The sequence below is a fragment of the Oncorhynchus masou genome, chromosome 15 (genome assembly GCF_036934945.1).
Source record: "Oncorhynchus masou masou isolate Uvic2021 chromosome 15, UVic_Omas_1.1, whole genome shotgun sequence".
NCBI classification, from domain to species: domain Eukaryota; kingdom Metazoa; phylum Chordata; class Actinopteri; order Salmoniformes; family Salmonidae; genus Oncorhynchus; species Oncorhynchus masou.
The window spans coordinates 8,116,100-8,133,047 of record NC_088226.1 but is presented as its reverse complement, the minus strand read 5'-3'; positions in this window follow the sequence as shown (position 1 = coordinate 8,133,047).

The window sequence follows — 16,948 nt, the reverse complement described above, 5'->3', positions numbered from 1 at the left end:
TTTAACAATGAGTGGTTTGGAAGGAATCAGTGGCTAACTGCAAGTGTTGCAAAGCAATCACTAGCCTGCTATTCAGTGGAGAAGGTGTGCGGTCCAAGTCTGGGTTTAAGTGTCTCTTTTCCAAGCTTAAAATGATAAACATTCACATGCAACACCATGGGCCAGAAAAGGTTGAATAAATTGACCATGCTATCAATCCAGCATTAATTTTGCTGCATACAAAACACCTGGGAAATCTCAGACTTCAGTGAGTTCAAGACAACTGGGAACTCTAAAAAAAAAAATGGCCTCCAACTGGGAAATCAAGTTTTGAACGGTCATCCAACTCGGAATTCCACAAAGGGAACTTAGGCCTCTTTCTAAAGCTCTGACCTGAAGATCACTGACGTCATGATCCAACCTTGTTTTTTTCCCGAGTTCCCAGTTGTCTTAAAAGCATCATAAATCCAGAGAATGCCAGACTTTGATGACAAAATTTGCCCACAAGAAGGACCTACGTGCCATCTTCCTTTTCAAGTGAGCACAGCACAACAAGATGAGTCCAGAAATGTCTTGTATGCTGCTGCATAAATTATGTAACATGCCAGGGAGATATGTATACTGTAGGTAAGAAGGTAATACTAAGTGTATGCAGTGTAGTAAACTGTTAGTAGCCCATGTGCCTCACCCTAATAATTTGGTCCCTTTCCCCCTCATAATTTACCCTACTGTTCTGACTTCGTGGTGCACATATACAGTGAGGGAAAAAAGTATTTGATCCCCTACTGATTTTGTACATTTGCCCACTGACAAAGAAATGATCAGTCTATAATTTTAATGGTAGGTTTATTTGAACAGTGAGAGACAGAATAACATTTAAAAAATCCAGAAAAACGCAGGTCAAAAATGTTATAAATTGATTTGCATTTTAATTTTGGAAATATGTATTTGACCCCCTCTCAATCAGAAAGATTTCTGGCCCCCAGGTGTCTTTCATACAGGTAACGAGCTGAGATTAGGAGCACACTCTTAAAGGGAGTGCTCCTAATCTCAGTTTGTTACCTGTATAAAAGATACCTGTCCACAGATACCTGTCCACAGAAGCAATCAATCAGGTTACAAACTCTCCACCATGGCCAAGACCAAAGAGCTCTCCAATGATGTCAGGTGCAATATTGTTGACCTATAAAAGGCTGGAATGGGCTACAAGACCATCGCCAAGCAGCTTGGTGAGAAGGTAACAACAGTTGGTGTGATTATTCGCAAATGGAAGAAACACAAAAGAACTGTCAATCTCCCTCGGCCTGGGGCTCCATGCAAGATCTCACCTCGTGGAGTTGCAATGATCATGAGGGCGGTGAGGAATCAGCCCAGAACAATTGGTAACACACTACGCCGTGAAGGACTGTATCCTGCAGTTTGCCAATGAACATCTGAATGATTCAGAGGACAACTGGGTAAAAGTGTTGTGGTCAGATGACATCAAAATAGAGCTCTTTGGCATCAACTCAACTCACCGTGTTTGGAGGAGGAGGAATGCTGCCTATGACCCCAAGAACACCATCCCCATCGTCAAACATGGAGGTGGAAACATTATGCTTTGGGGGTGTTTTTCTGCTAAGGAGACAGGACAACTTCACCGCATCAAAGGGACAATGGACGGGGCCATGTACCATCAAATCTTGGGTGTGAACCTCCTTCCCTGGAGTGGCCTAGCCAGTCTCCAGACCTTAATCCCATAGAAAATCTGTAGAGGAGCTGAAGGTTCCAGTTGCCAAACATTAGCCTCGAAACCTTAATGACTTGGAGAAGATCTGCAAAGAGGAGTGGGGCAAAATCCCTCCTGAGATGTGTGCAAACCTGGTGGCCAACTACAAGAAACGTCTGTCCACTGTGATTACCAACAAGGGTTTTGTCACCAAGTACTAAGTCATGTTTTGCAGAGGGGTCAAATACTTATTTCCCTCATTAAAATGCAAATCAATTTATAACATTTTTGACATGAGTTTTTCTGGATTTTTTTGTTGTTATTCTGTCTCTCACTGTTCAAATAAACCTACCATTCAAATGATAGATGGATCATTTCGTTGTCAGTGGGCAAACATACAAAATCAACAGGGGATCAAATACTTTTCCCCCTCACTGTCGCCTAAAGCCTGTTTTAGAGAAATATCATCATCGAATAATGTAAGAGCTTTTATCGATTGCGTATATGCCCCTTTATTTATCCTACAGTTCTGACTTGTTGTACAGAGAGAATACTGTAAGAACGGCCCATGTTCTCAATTCTGTCGCTGTACATTTTAAAAGTGCTGAACAATTAGTTATACTGACTACGTCCTGTTTAGATCGCTCATTAGTGTCTTAATCAAAGTTATGGATTGTCTCTTATTGTTCCCTTATGCCATAGTTTGTGGATTTCAATTGTCATTAGAAACCACATTTGTTTAAGCAAGTCAGCCATATGAGCTATGTTTTTAAAAAGGCAGTAAATGAGACTGAATGAACTGTTTCGCTGCCAGACAAGGTTCCGCTGATAGCCAGGTGTAGTGGTGGTAAGGATTCACTCCATGGTGCTGAAAAGAAAGCTCTGCTGTTGGGACAGCTATATGTAAACCCTAACAGATTGTGTGCACCGTTTGTCACCGTTATAGTGCAATTCATGTATTGTTTAGTGTTGTGTTGTGTTTTTTAGTGGCTTTGCCCAACTAAGATTCCCATGACAAAATGGGAATATGCAACCAAATTCTTGACTTTTGACTGTTTTAATACACCATAAGTGAATTTGTCCATATACTTATGACACCTTCAAATGGGGGGACAAGATACATAAAGTGCTTTAATTTTTAAGCGGTAAAACAGATATGTATGATAATACCCTAAAAAAAAGGTGACGTTCTGTACTGTCGCCTCAAATAAAGTTGAGATGGCAAAGAATGTTTAGACAGTACTCTTTTGCATACCATGAACACAGCTCGGCTTGGGAACCAGCCGAAGAAGGATGAGGAATCGGAATACTCCAAAAACATGAATGCTCATTGGTTGTGTTTGTTTTCTCACACACCACCCCTTCCTTCCCCGCATTTTTTCCCCACAGAAAAACAGATTGACGGGAGAAAGGATGACTGGGGGCCTTCATTCAACATCGTCTGTCATTGCATCAAGTTGCTCCCATTTAAAAACATGTCCATCCACTTGCTTAATTTCTTTGTGTACAATTATAATATGGTTTTTTTTGGGGGGACAATAGACAACAGACAGACAAAAGACAATAGACAATAGATAACTTAACATTTCACAGACATGAACACTACTTCCGACGCCCGACAGAGATTGCCGCCTCACTTCGCGTTCCTAGGAAACTATGCAGTATTTAGTTTTTTATGTGTTATTTCTTACATTGGTACCTCAGGAAATCTTAAGTTTTATTACATACAGTCGGGAGGAACTATTGGATATAAGAGCAACGTCAACTCACCAACATTACGACCAAGAATACGACTTTCCCGAAGCGGATCCTCTGTTTGGTCCATCACCCAGGACAATGGATCGGATCCCAGCTGCGACCCAAAACAACGGCGCTGCAGAAGGGGCAGACGGAGCATTCTTCTGGTCAGGCTCTGTAGACGGGCACATCGCACCCTGCTCCCGAGCATACTACTCGCCAATGTCCAGTCTCTTGACAACAAGTTTGACGAAATCCGAGCAAGGGTTGCCTTCCAGAGAGACATCTGAGATTGTAATGTTCTTTGTTTCATGGAAACATGGCTTACTCAGGATACGTCATCAGAGTCGGTACAGCCACCTGGTTTCTTCACACATCGCGCCGACAGAAACAAACATCCCTCTGGTAAGAAGAAGGGTGGGGGTGTATGCCTAATGATTAACAAAATGTGGTGTGTTCATAACAACATACAGGAACTCAAGTAATTTTGTTCACCTGACCTAGAATTCCTTACAATCAAATGCCGACCGCATTATCTACCAAGAGAATTCTCTTCGATCATAATCACAGTCGTGTATATCCCCACCAAGCAGACACATCCACGGCCCTAAAAGAACTTAATTTGACTCTATGTAAACTGGAAACCACATATCCTGAGGCTGCATTTATTGTTGCTGGGGATTTTAACAAGGCTAATCTGAAAACAAGGCTCCCTAAATGTTATCAGCATTTCGAATGCGCAACCCAGGCTGGCAAAACTCTGGATCATTGTTATTCTAAATTCCGCGACGCATGCAAAGCCCTTCCCTGCCCTCCTTTGGAAAATCTGACCATGCTCCCAGCCTATAGACAGAAACTGAAACAGGAAGCGCAGTGCTCAGGTCTGTTCAACACTGGTCCAACTAATCGGATTCCACGCTTCAAGATTGCTTCGATCATGTGGACTGGGATATGTTCCGCATAGTGTCAGACAATAACATTGATGAATACACTGATTTGGTGAGCAAGTTTATTAGAAAGTGCATTGATGATGTTGTACCCACAGCGTCTTTTAAAACCTTCCACAACCAGAAACAGTGGATTGATGGCAGCATTCATGCAGAACTTAAAGTGCGAACCACTGTTTTTAATCAGGGAAAGGTGACCGGAAATATGACAGAATACAAACAGTTTAGCTATTCCCTCCTCAAGGCAGTCAAACAAGCTAAGCGTCAGTATAGAAACAAAGTAGAGTCGCAATTCAACGGCTCAGACACAAGTAGTATGTGTCAGGGTCTACAGTCAATCACAGACTACAAAAGGAAAACCAGCCCCGTCGCGGACCACGATGTCTTGCTCCCAGACAAACTAAACAACTTCTTTGCTTGCTTTGAGGACAATACAGTGCCACTGACACGGCCCGCTACCAAAACCTGCTGGCTCTCCTTCACTGCAGCTAACGTGAGTAAAACATTTAAACGTGCTAACCCTTGCAAGGCTGCCGGCCCAGATGGCATCCCCAGCCACATCCTCAGAGCATGCGCAGACCAGCTGGCTGGTATTTTTACGGACATATTAAATCAATCCTTATCCCAGTCTGCTGTTCCCACATGCTTCAAGAGGGCCATCCTTGTTCCTGTTCCTAAGAAATCTAAGGCAACTGAGCTAATTGACTATCGCCCCGTAGCACTCACTTCCGTCATCATGAAGTTCTTTGAGAGACTAGTCAAGGACCATATCACCTCCACCCTACCTGACACCCTAGACCCACTCCAATTTGCTTACCGCCCCAATAGGTCCACAGACGACGCAATCGCAATCACACTGCACACTGCTCTAATCCATCTGGACAAGAGGAATACCTATGTAAGAATGCTGTTCATCAACTACAGCCATAGTACCCTCCAAACTCGTCATTAAGCTTGAGAACCTGGATCTCGACCCCGCCCTGTGCAACTGGGTCCTGGACTTCCTGACGGGCCGCCCCCAGGTGGTGAGGGTAGGAAACAACATCTCCACACTGCTGATCCTCAACACTGGGGCCCCACAAGGGTGCGTTCTCAGCCCTCTCCTGTACTTCCGGTTCACCCATGACTGCGTGGCCATGCACACCTCCAACTCAATCATCAAGTTTGCAGACGACACTACAGTGATAGGCTTGATTACCAACAACGACGAGACGGCCTACAGGGTGGATTTGAGGGCCCTCGGGGTGTCAACAAAACAAAGGAGATGATCGTGGACTTCAGGAAACAGCAGAGTGAGCAGCCCCCTATCCACATCGATGGGACAGTAGTGGAGAAGGTGGAAAGTTTTAAGTTCCTCGGCGTACACATCACGGACAAACTGAAATGGTCCACCCACACAGACAGCGTGGTGAAGAAGGCGCAGCAGTGCCTCTTCAACCTCAGGAGGCTGAAGAAATTCGGCTTGTCACCAAAAACACTCACAAACTTTTACAGATGCACAATCGAGAGCATCCTGTCGGGCTGTATCACCGCCTGGTACGACAACTGCTCTTCTCACAACCGTAAGGCTCTCCAGAGGGTAGTAAGGTCTGCACAACGCATCACCGGGGGCAAACTACATGACCTCCAGGATACCTACACCACCCGATGTCACAGGAAGGCCATAAAGATCATCAAGGACAACAACCACCCGAGCCACTGCCTGTTCACCCCGCTATCATCCAGAAGGCAAGGTCAGTACAGGTGCATCAAAGCGGGGACCGAGAGACCAAAAAGGGTGAGGCTGCCTGCAGTAGTCAGTGTCATTTCCGGTCACAACTTGCAGACTTGTTTGCGTGCTGCTGTGCGTTTTGTTGCTAACCTTACTTTGCTACCTGACAACTTTACAGTTTTACATTTTTAATTACCGTTTATATTTTTAGTTTTTCCCTCACTCAACTTTTTTTCATTCATAATTTTCACTCCGGACGCTTTATCTGGACATGGTTCGTCAGGACCTCCAACAGCTGCAAGCCCAGCTTCAGACGCAATCGTTGGGCAAGTGTAATTTCAGTGTAGGAAAGGATGAAACAGCATCTGTGCCACCAGTAAGTACAGATAGTAGTATAAATCCCCTCGCACGGCCCCCGCAGCCGAACAACTTTCTCATGGCTTCTGGAGGGAAATGCTGTAGGAATGCTCAACCGGTGTCGCTCATTCAGCTGACAGAAACATTCAACCGGTTCTCCCCATTAAGCAGCGAGTCGGAGTCAGAGGCCGAGCCTTCTCTGGTCTCTACTCCTCCCGTTACGGGATCTGAGATGCCGATGCCTCCCACCATTAGCTTTGACAATTTGAAAATCCTAGTCATTGGCGACTCAATTACCCATAGTATTAGACTTAAAAGGAATCATCCAGCGATCATACACTGTTTACCATTGGGCAGGGCTACCGACGTTAAGGCCAATCTGAAGATGGTGCTGGCTAAAGCTGAAACTGGCTAGTGTAGAGAGTATAGAGATATTGTTATCCACGTCGGCACCAACGGTGTTAGGATGAAACAGTCAGAGGTCACCAAACGCAATATAGCTTCAGCGTGTAAATCAGATAGAAAGATGTGTCGGCATCGAGTAATTGTCTCTGGCCCTCTCCCAGTTAGGGGGAGTGATGAGCTCTACAGCAGTCTCACAACTCAATCGCTGGTTGAAAACTGTTTTCTGCCCCTCCCAAAATATAGAACTTGTAGATAATTGTCCCTCTTTCTGGGACTCACCCACAAATAGGACCAAGCCTGGCCTGTTGAGGAGTGACGGACTCCATCCTAGCTGGAGGGGTGCTCTCATCTTATCTACGAACATAGACAGGGCTCTAACTCCCCTAGCTCCACAATGAAATAGGGTGCAGGCCAGGCAGCAGGCTGTTAGCCAGCCTGCCAGCTTAGTGGGGTCTGCCACTAGCACAGTCAGTGTAGTCAGCTCAGCTATCCCCATTGAGACTGTGTCTGTGCCTCGACCTAGGTTGAGCAAAACTCAACATGACGATGTTCGCCTTAGCAATCTCACTAGAATAAGACCTCCTCCATTGCTGCCATTATTGAAAGATATCGTGATACATCACATCTGAAAATAGGGCTGCTTAATGTGAGATCCCTCACTTCCAAGGTAGTTATAGTCAATGACCTAGTCATAATCTTGATGTGATTGGCCTGACTGAAACATGGCTTAAGCCTGATGAATTTACTGTGGTAAATGAGTGTCTCTTGACCCCTCCTGTCTCAGCCTCCAGTATTTATGCTGCAGTAGTTTGTGTCGGGGGGCTAGGGTCAGTCTGTTATATCTGGAGTATTTCTCCTGTCTTATCCGGTGTCCAGTGTGAATTTAAGTATGCTCTCTCTCTTTCTCTTTCTTTCTTTCTTTCTTTCTTTCTTTCTTTCTTTCTTTCTTTCTTTCTTTCTTTCTTTCTCTCTCTCAGAGGACCTGAGCCCTAGGACCATGCCTCAGGACTACCTGGTATGATGACTCCTTGTTGTCCCTAGTCCACCTGGCAGTGCTGCTGCTCCAGTTTCAACTGTTCTGCCTGCGGCTATGGAACCCTGACCTGTTCACTGTGATTACTATTATTATGAACAGTTGAACATATTGGCCATGTTCTGTTATAATCTCCACCCGGCATAGCCAGAAGAGGACTGGCCACCCCTCATAGCCTGGTTCCTCTCTAGGTTTCTTTCTAGGTTTTGGCCTTTCTAAGGAGTTTTTCCTAGCCACCGTGCTTCTACACCTGCATTGCTTGCTGTTTGGGGTTTTAGCACTTTGATATATCAGCTGATGTAAGAAGGGCTATATAAATACATTTGATTTGATTTATCTTGCCTATGCTGTTCGGCTATTGCTCATTCATTAATCTTTATGCACATATTCTTATTCATTCCTTTACACTTGTGTGTATAAGGTAGTTGTTGTGAAATTGTTAGATTGTTAGATGGTCGGAGCTAGAAGCACAAGCATTTTGCTACACTCGCATTAACATCTTCTAACCATGTGTATGTGACAAATACATTTTGATTTGATTTGACTAACCTAGACATTACATTTCCCACAATTCTATGGGAAAGCCGTCAATACCTGGTGCTTCATTCTCTGCTGATAGTTGATTCAGGGTTGTTGAGTCTAAGAAGGCTGTAGAATCAGTCCAACTGTTAGTTAAATTCTGATTTATTTTCATAGACGCTTTTAAAATGGTAATTAATAGTGTTGTTGTTTCCATTTGTTTTATATACTCCATATTCCCATCTGTCTCTGCTCTGGGCGATCATATATCTACTCCCTCCTCGCACATAACCAGCTTCTAATTGCAGAGAGGCTGGCACAGAGGATCAAACAACCATGTCTGCGACCAGCCACACCAAAACCCACTTCCTCCACCCTGACCCCATTCCTATTAATCAGATAATGCCATTAATGCGGTAATGCTATTAATATCAGTCCTCCCATTCTGATTGATCAATCTATAATTCTCCATTAAGATTAGTTAGGATTCAGCTCACAGTTCATACGCAGCACAGAAAACAATAATCAAGGCCTGTTTGTCATAGAAAAAGTACTGGTGACTGCTCCAGCATCCTGCTGGTATGCCCCTTTCTCCCCCAGGGTTTACGGGAGTATGTTTGTTTTAGTATTATGTGCAGTAATAATAACATATACAAAAAGGAGCAACGTCAAAAATTGCACAATTGCTTGTGTCGTGACGTTATTTTCATTTATCTGATGACTGTTATTTATCAAATCAACTAACTATGTTTAATTGTTACCTGATTAAATTAATAATATAACAATTGACACATTAGGATTTGGAGCACCGGGAGAGTGGTTCTTCTATTTATTTAACTCGGCAAGTCAGTTAAGAACAAATTCTTGGATGAACATACACACTTAGTACATTAGAAACAGGTCCCTAGCGGACTGATACAAAATGGTGGCTCGTTACAAAAGACATGGAGAGGGCAAGCGAGAGAGGGACAGAGACATAATACTTTGGTACATTTTAGAAACTACTCACTTGAATGTATTTACGTGTGAATGCCTTGGTTCTTTGTGTATTTCTGTTGGAACCAGGCCTTCTTGGAAAGGATGTTGGGCCTTTTTGAGGCATGCTGGTAAGGCTCCGATTGTCCAAAAGGGGTCCCCACCCATCTTCTACTGTTGTTCCCCTATGCTGTCGTCTGGTATCCGGTGACATGTCATGTAGTCCTGAACAGAACTACAGAGTTTATTCTACTTCCATTCGCTCTGGAAAATGCTTCTTTGAAGATAGGCTTGCCAGCCGTGTCGATGGTTCCCAATGGGGTGATGAGAGTAGTAGAATACTATGGTTTGAAGAGAGCAGTAGAATGGTCCCACTTAAATGAGCTTTTCTAGATACTTTACTTAGGACAGCTAATCAGCCGTACCAGTGATTGTACGGGAAGTAACTTTATTGTCTCTACCTCGTGTTGAGATTCAAAGTTTAAACCACTTTAAATGTGAGCTACAGCTCAATGTCTTTCTGGTCTAATATGTTAATTCTTAACCCATTTTCCAGAGGGAGCTAGTTGAATGTTCTGTCCTTGATTTACAAAAGGGCGTGAGCTGTCAACCCCCCACCAGTTCCCTTCTCCCCCCTCTGCGGGTGAGAGGGGGTCTGGTTGAAGTTATTTTTTGCAAAGCTGATCTGACCTATTTGGATCCTTACAGGACAGTCATGACACTTATCATGGAACAATCAGTAATCATAACTCTGCTACAGTTTAGTGCCAGATGTACCATATGTGGATGAGGCCCGTGGGAGGAATTACCCACAAATCAAATTGTATTTGTCACACGCACCGAATATAACAGGTGTAGACCTTAGAGCGAAATGCTTACTTACAAGCCCTAAACCAACAATGCTTTAACGTTTTAAATCAAAAGTAGATAGGTAAAAACATTTTTTCGAAAGAGTAACAGATAGTTTAACAGCAGCAGTAAAATAACAACAGTGATGCTATATACAGGGGGTATCGGTACAGAGTCAATGTGCGTGCGGGGGCACCGGTTAGTCAGGTAATTGAGGTGATATGTACATGTAGATAGAGTTAAAGTGACCATACATAGATAATAAACAGAGAGTAGCAGCAGCATAAAGAGGGGTCTGGGTTACCTTTGAGGAATTGTTCAGCAGTCTTATGGCTTGGTAGTAGAAGCTGTTAAGAAGCCTTTTGGACCTAGACTTGGCGCTTTAGTACCGCTTGCTGTGCAGTATCAGAGAGAACAGTCTGTGTAATAATAATATTTCTCTCTTCCACAATGAGCCATCAGCAGTGAAGTGCCCTGTAGGCCAACGATCTGAGTGGATAACTCATAAAGGCATTGAGTCACTATCCAAGGCTAATAATCCATACAAGGTTGGAACTTAATGACAGACAGTGCACACACTCAGCCAGATAGCCCAATATGCTGGCAGAGGCAGGGTAGTGCAGCGCTCCACAGGACTCATAAAGTCCCAATGCAGTAATGAGCCTGTGAGGAATCTCTGCAGTGACATGTTGGCACACATAAGCCTGCATCTGTTTCCAAGAGATAGGCCTGTAAATTGTGGGTACATATATATATATACCTTCACTTTGTAGGGCAAAAGAGACTGGGGTAGGAGAGGCCACCGCTGATACAGTTCCAGTTGTATCAATCTGAATATACACCATTTGCAAACATTTCAATGTTGGGGGAAATTAAGAATATTTGTATTTGAGATGCCTCATGCAATGGTATTAACTAGTGAGGTTTGACCAGAAATTTAACTTAGCAGTTGCTTGAGAGTGAGGTTTAGTTACAGGCCCATATGGTCCGCCAGGATATTTTGAATTCTGGAAAGTTTAGTTTAGAACACTGGCATCATGATGTAGTGTTAAATTATTCCATGTCTCTAAACTGTGCCAGTAACAGAACTGGGGGAGGTCCGACTGTATGGGCTAGAAATGGTTGTTGTTCATACTGAACTTCGAGCCAGGCGATGGTGTGCATAATAGGGTTTTTCGAGAAGTAACGGATGGTTGAGAGAGGAGGGGTAAAATAAAAATAAATACAAACCTCAACTCAGACTGTACCAGTGAGGTAATAAACCCCTTTCCTGCATTTTAGTTCTGAAATATTTCTGGCCATTCATTTCTGGTGGAAACACACTGAGCTTGTGTATACCACCCAACCAATCAGTGGCTAGATCCCAGTTAGGAGAGGCACACAGATGCTGCTTGTTTAATTCCAAATCGTTTGCATGGTTCCATTGTTCTTGTCCATATTAACAGCTTATTAGTCATTATTTGATTTATTTTTATCAAATATACACACCCATGGGAGATGAGTACGAAACTAAACGTTTTCAAACTCTGTCCTCTAGTCCCTACCCCCTAAAACACCAAAACATACTGTGTCTCTAAAGCTGACTTACTTGCTTTTTTTGTGTCCTTTTTTCCCAGAGACTACATATAGTTGAATTCAGAGGTTTACATACAGCTTAGCCAAATATATTTAAACTCAGTTTTTCACAATTCCTGACATTTAATCCTAGTACAAATTCCCTGTCTTAGGTCAGTTAGGATCACCATTTTATTTTAAGAATGTGAAATGTCAGAATAATAGTATACAGTATGATTTATTTCAGCTTTTATTTATTTCATCACATTCCCAGTGGGTCAGAAGTTTACATACACTCAATTAGTATTTGGTAGCATTGCCTTTAAATTGCTTAACTTGGGTCAAATGTTTCGGGTAGCCTTCCACAAGCTTCCCACAGTAAGTTGGGTGAATTTTGGCCCATTCCTCCTGACAGAGCTGGTGTAACTGAGTCAGGTTTATTGGCCTCCTTGCTCGCACAAGCTTTTTCAGTTCTGCCCACACATTTTCTATAGGATTGAGGTCAGGGCTTTGTGATGGCCACTCCAATACCTTGACTTTGTTGTCCTTAAGCCATTTTGCCACAACATTGGAAATATGTTTGAGGTCATTGTCCATTTGGAAGACCCATTTGCGACCAAGCTTTAACTTATGTCTTGATATGTTGCTTCAATATATCCACATAATTTTCCTACCTCATGATGCTATCTATTTTGTGAAGTGCACCAGTCTCTCCTGCAGCAAAGCACCCCCACAACATGATTCTGCCACCCCTGTGCTTCATAGTTGGGAAGGTGTTCTTCAGCTTGCAAGCCTCCCCATTTTTTCCTCCAAACATAACGATGGTCATTATGGCCAAAGAGTTATATTTTTGTTTCATCAGACCAGAGGACATTTCTCTAAAAGTACCATCTTTGTCCCCATGTGCAGTTGCAAACCGTAGTCTGGCTTTTTTATGGCGGTTTTGGAGCAGTGGCTTCTTCCTTGCTGAGCGGCCTTTATGTCGATGTAGGACTCGTTTTACTGTGGATAGCATCTTCACAAGGTCCTTTGCTGTTGTTCTGGGATTGATTTGCACTTTTTGCACCAAAATATGTTCATCTCTAGGAGACGGAATGTGTCTCCTTCCTGAGCGGTATGACGGCTGCGTGGTCCCATGGTGTTTATACTTGTGTACTAGTGTTTGTACAGACGAACGTGGTACCTTCAGGCCTTTGGAAAATGCTCCCAAGAATGACCCAGACTTGTGGAGGTCAACATTTTTTTTTTTAGGTTTTGGCTGATTTCTTTTGATTTCCCCATGATGTCAAGCAAAGAGGCACTGAGTTTGAAGGTAGGCCTTGAAATGCATCCGCAGGTATACCTCCATTTGACTCAAATGATGTCAATTAGCCTATCAGAAGCTTCTAAAGCCATGACAAAATTTTCTGGAATTTTCCAAGCTGTTTAAAGGCACAGTCAACTTAGTGTATGAAACCTCTGACCCACTGGAATTGTGATACAGTGAATTTTAAGTGAACTAATCTGTCTGTAAACAATTGTTGGAAAAATGGATTGTGTCATGCACAAAGTAGATGTCCTAACCGACTTGCCAAAACTATGGTTTATTAACAAGACATTTGTGGAGTGGTTGAAAAAATAGTTTTAATGACTGCAGCCTAAGTGTATGTTAACTTCCGACTTCAACTGTAGTTTTATAAATACCTTCAGAGAACAACGTTCCAACATGAAGGCATCTTGTGTCTGATTGATGGAAATGAGATTTGAATGGTCTTCATGCAAATACGGGACCAGATGACGTGTCAGGATGGGTGCATTGTCCTCTGCGGTGTTCTGTAAACACTCTGTGTTTCGGCTCGTTGTAATGGGATCCATGTATCTCTCCACCTGTCTAACTTTCTCTTGATGCTGTACAAATGGCCACATTGTGTGCTGTTCTTTTGATATATTAGTCAGCTTCAGAAGAGATAGGGACATGAATTGCACTGCACATAAAATCCCAGGACGGATATTACAGAGGGGTATACTGCAAAGCAGGATCAATGAGCTACCCGGCTGACTGAGATAAACAACCAGAAATAACTAGAGATTTTCTGATTAATTAACAATGCTCAACTTAGATATGTGTTTTTGGTTGTTGAGTCACTTGTACCATGGCCATTTCAAACGTATCTTTCTTGAAAAATTATTAGTTATTTCAGGATATTTAGGAAAGTTAGCTGGCTAACTGTCAGGCTTCGAAGAGTGATGTGTGTGGAGTCAGGCGCAGAGGGCTGAGGATTCGGAAACACCATTTATTCCGGAACAATCACAGCTAACAAAAGAGGGTAACACCGAACACAGGCGTCAAACACTCCAAAATGTACAACACCGGTACATGCGCTGTACAGCGGAAATAAATGACAGGACACTCCTGTACCAAAAACAGCAAACAAGCCCGCACAAACACAGGCGGGCTAACTGAACTTAAATAACCCCAACCCAAAACCCCAAACAAGGAACAGGTGAAACCAATTAGACCAAACAAAACGAAAAGGGGAAAAGGGATCGGCAGCAGCTAGTAGACCGGTCACCACCAAGCGCCACCCGAACTGGAAGGGGAGCCACCTTCCTGATAGTCGTGACATATACCTCTCAGGCCTTGACTAAAATAGTTTACTGTCATAAGGATGACTTTGTGCTGACACATTAAAGGGCATTGATTATAGAAATGAAAGTGCTGCTTCTCACTCAGCTGTGTTATGATACATATAAAAGGAGGTGAGATATTTCAATAGAAGTGGTACTTCAGCCCCTCATGTTATGTTATAAGATCCTTTCTATCCATCTCTCCTGGAGGAGATGACATCTCACAGAGTTCACTTAGTCTGTGTGACTGGTCTGGGAGTTAGACGCACTCCTCTTCTGCCCTGGCACTCTGTTCCTCCTCTCCACCTCCCCAGAGTCCTCCCTTAAACCTTCTCTCTAGTTCTCTCACTCTCTCTCTCACTCTCATTCTCTCGCTCTCTCTTTCTCCATCAGATAGACGGGTCTCCATTCCACTCCATCCGCTGCTGGATAATTTGCTGTAAATGCCTGTGATATGAGTCAGGGATTTACAATTTCTCAAAAAGGAGAAGTGCCAAGGCCGTCATTGTGCATTCGTTCTTAATTGAAATGCCTGGATAAATACAAAAAAAAAAAAGATTGAATACAAACTAAAATCTTTGCTGAAGTGAAAACAAACTTTGAATCAACAACTCCAGACTATCCACCTTTCCACAGTTTGTTTGTGCCAGATTCTTAGTGTCTGTGTATCTGAAAGCCAGATAATTGTGTTGGTCTGTGAATAAATGTGAATAAATAGCAGTTATGTTTCACATAAAAAAACAGGAGCCAGAGAACTGTAGAAACAAAGTTGACCCTGGACACACTGTTATCGAATGAGATCTGTCAAACTCCCTTTTTTCCCAAAAAATGTCTGTTTGAACAGATTTCTTGCATAAAGTGCTCTCTTGCCGAGGTATTGGGATCTATTGATAATATGTTGATGTCATAGGAAGTTGTCCTATTGTTCCCATCTGGACTGTAACTATGCTCATTGTGTACAGTAGTTCTCCAGGATTCTCAAGGGAACATAATCTGGTGCTCTGTGGTAACCCTGGGTCATCACAGAGCATTGGTCCCTGTGGTTTTATTTCACATGGATATTATGTGGTATTAGTGGTTCTGGTTAAATCATCTATTAGCAACAGTGGTGTAATGGAGTCGGAGCTACCTAGAGTCAGGCTCCTGCACTTTGGGTCAAAAACAGAGTCAGGCGGACACCTTACGGGTCCAAAGAGGTACTAACCCAAAAGTACTAACCCTAATCTTAATCTTGGCATAACCCTAACCCTAACCGTATGTTCAACCCTGGCTCAACCCTCACCCTAACCGTATGTTCAACCCTGGCTCAACCCTCACCCTAACCGTATGTTCAACCCTGGCTCAACCCTCACCCTAACTGTATGTTCAATCCTGGCTCAACCCTCACCCTAACTGTATGTTCAATCCTGGCTCAACCCTCACCCCATCTCTTCCAAATACAGTTTTTCCACCTCTGAATTCCCAATTGAACCCCTGATTAGTGCCTTTACATTGCCATACAATGCTGGGACTTCACCAAAAACCAACCAAGACATTCAAGTTAGGTATCTTACTAAAACCTACCAAGACATTCAAGTTAGGTATCTTACTAAAACCTACCAAGACATTCAAGTAAGGTATCTTACTAAACCTACCAAGACATTCAAGTTAGGTATCTTACTAAAACCTACCAAGACATTCAAGTTAGGTATCTTACTAAAACCAACCAAGACATTCAAGTTAGGTATCTTACTAAAACCAACCAAGACATTCAAGTTAGGTATCTTACTAAAACCTACCAAGACATTCAAGTTAGGTATCTTACTAAAACCAACCAAGACATTCAAGTTAGGTATCTTACTAAAACCTACCAAGACATTCAAGTTAGGTATCTTACTAAAACCAACCAAGACATTCAAGTTAGGTATCTTACTAAAACCAACCAAGACATTCAAGTTAGGTATCTTACTAAAACCAACCAAGACATTCAAGTTAGGTATCTTACTAAAACCAACCAAGACATTCAAGTTAGGTATCTTACTAAAACCAACCAAGACATTCAAGTTAGGTATCTTACTAAAACCAACCAAGACATTCAAGTTAGGTATCTTACTAAAACCAACCAAGACATTCAAGTTAGGTATCTTACTAAAACCAACCAAGACATTCAAGTAAGGTATCTTACTAAAACCTATCAAGACATTCAAGTTAGGTATCTTACTAAAACCAACCAAGACATTCAAGTTAGGTATCTTACTAAAACCAACCAAGACATTCAAGTTAGGTATCTTACTAAAACCAACCAAGACATTCAAGTTAGGTATCTTACTAAAACCAACCAAGACATTCAAGTTAGGTATCTTACTAAAACCAACCAAGACATTCAAGTTAGGTATCTTACTAACAGAGACTGCAGCTGAGTATTTGATGATCCAGACATTTTCAGTTTCAGGTTCTAATAGACTCCAACTGCAGGAAAGATTACTCTAAAGTCTCTATTTTGACAGTATTTCCCAGCAAGTCCTCTTGTGTGACACTGCATCCATACAGGATATTTAAAACCACAGGTGTGCACACAGTCCTGCTTG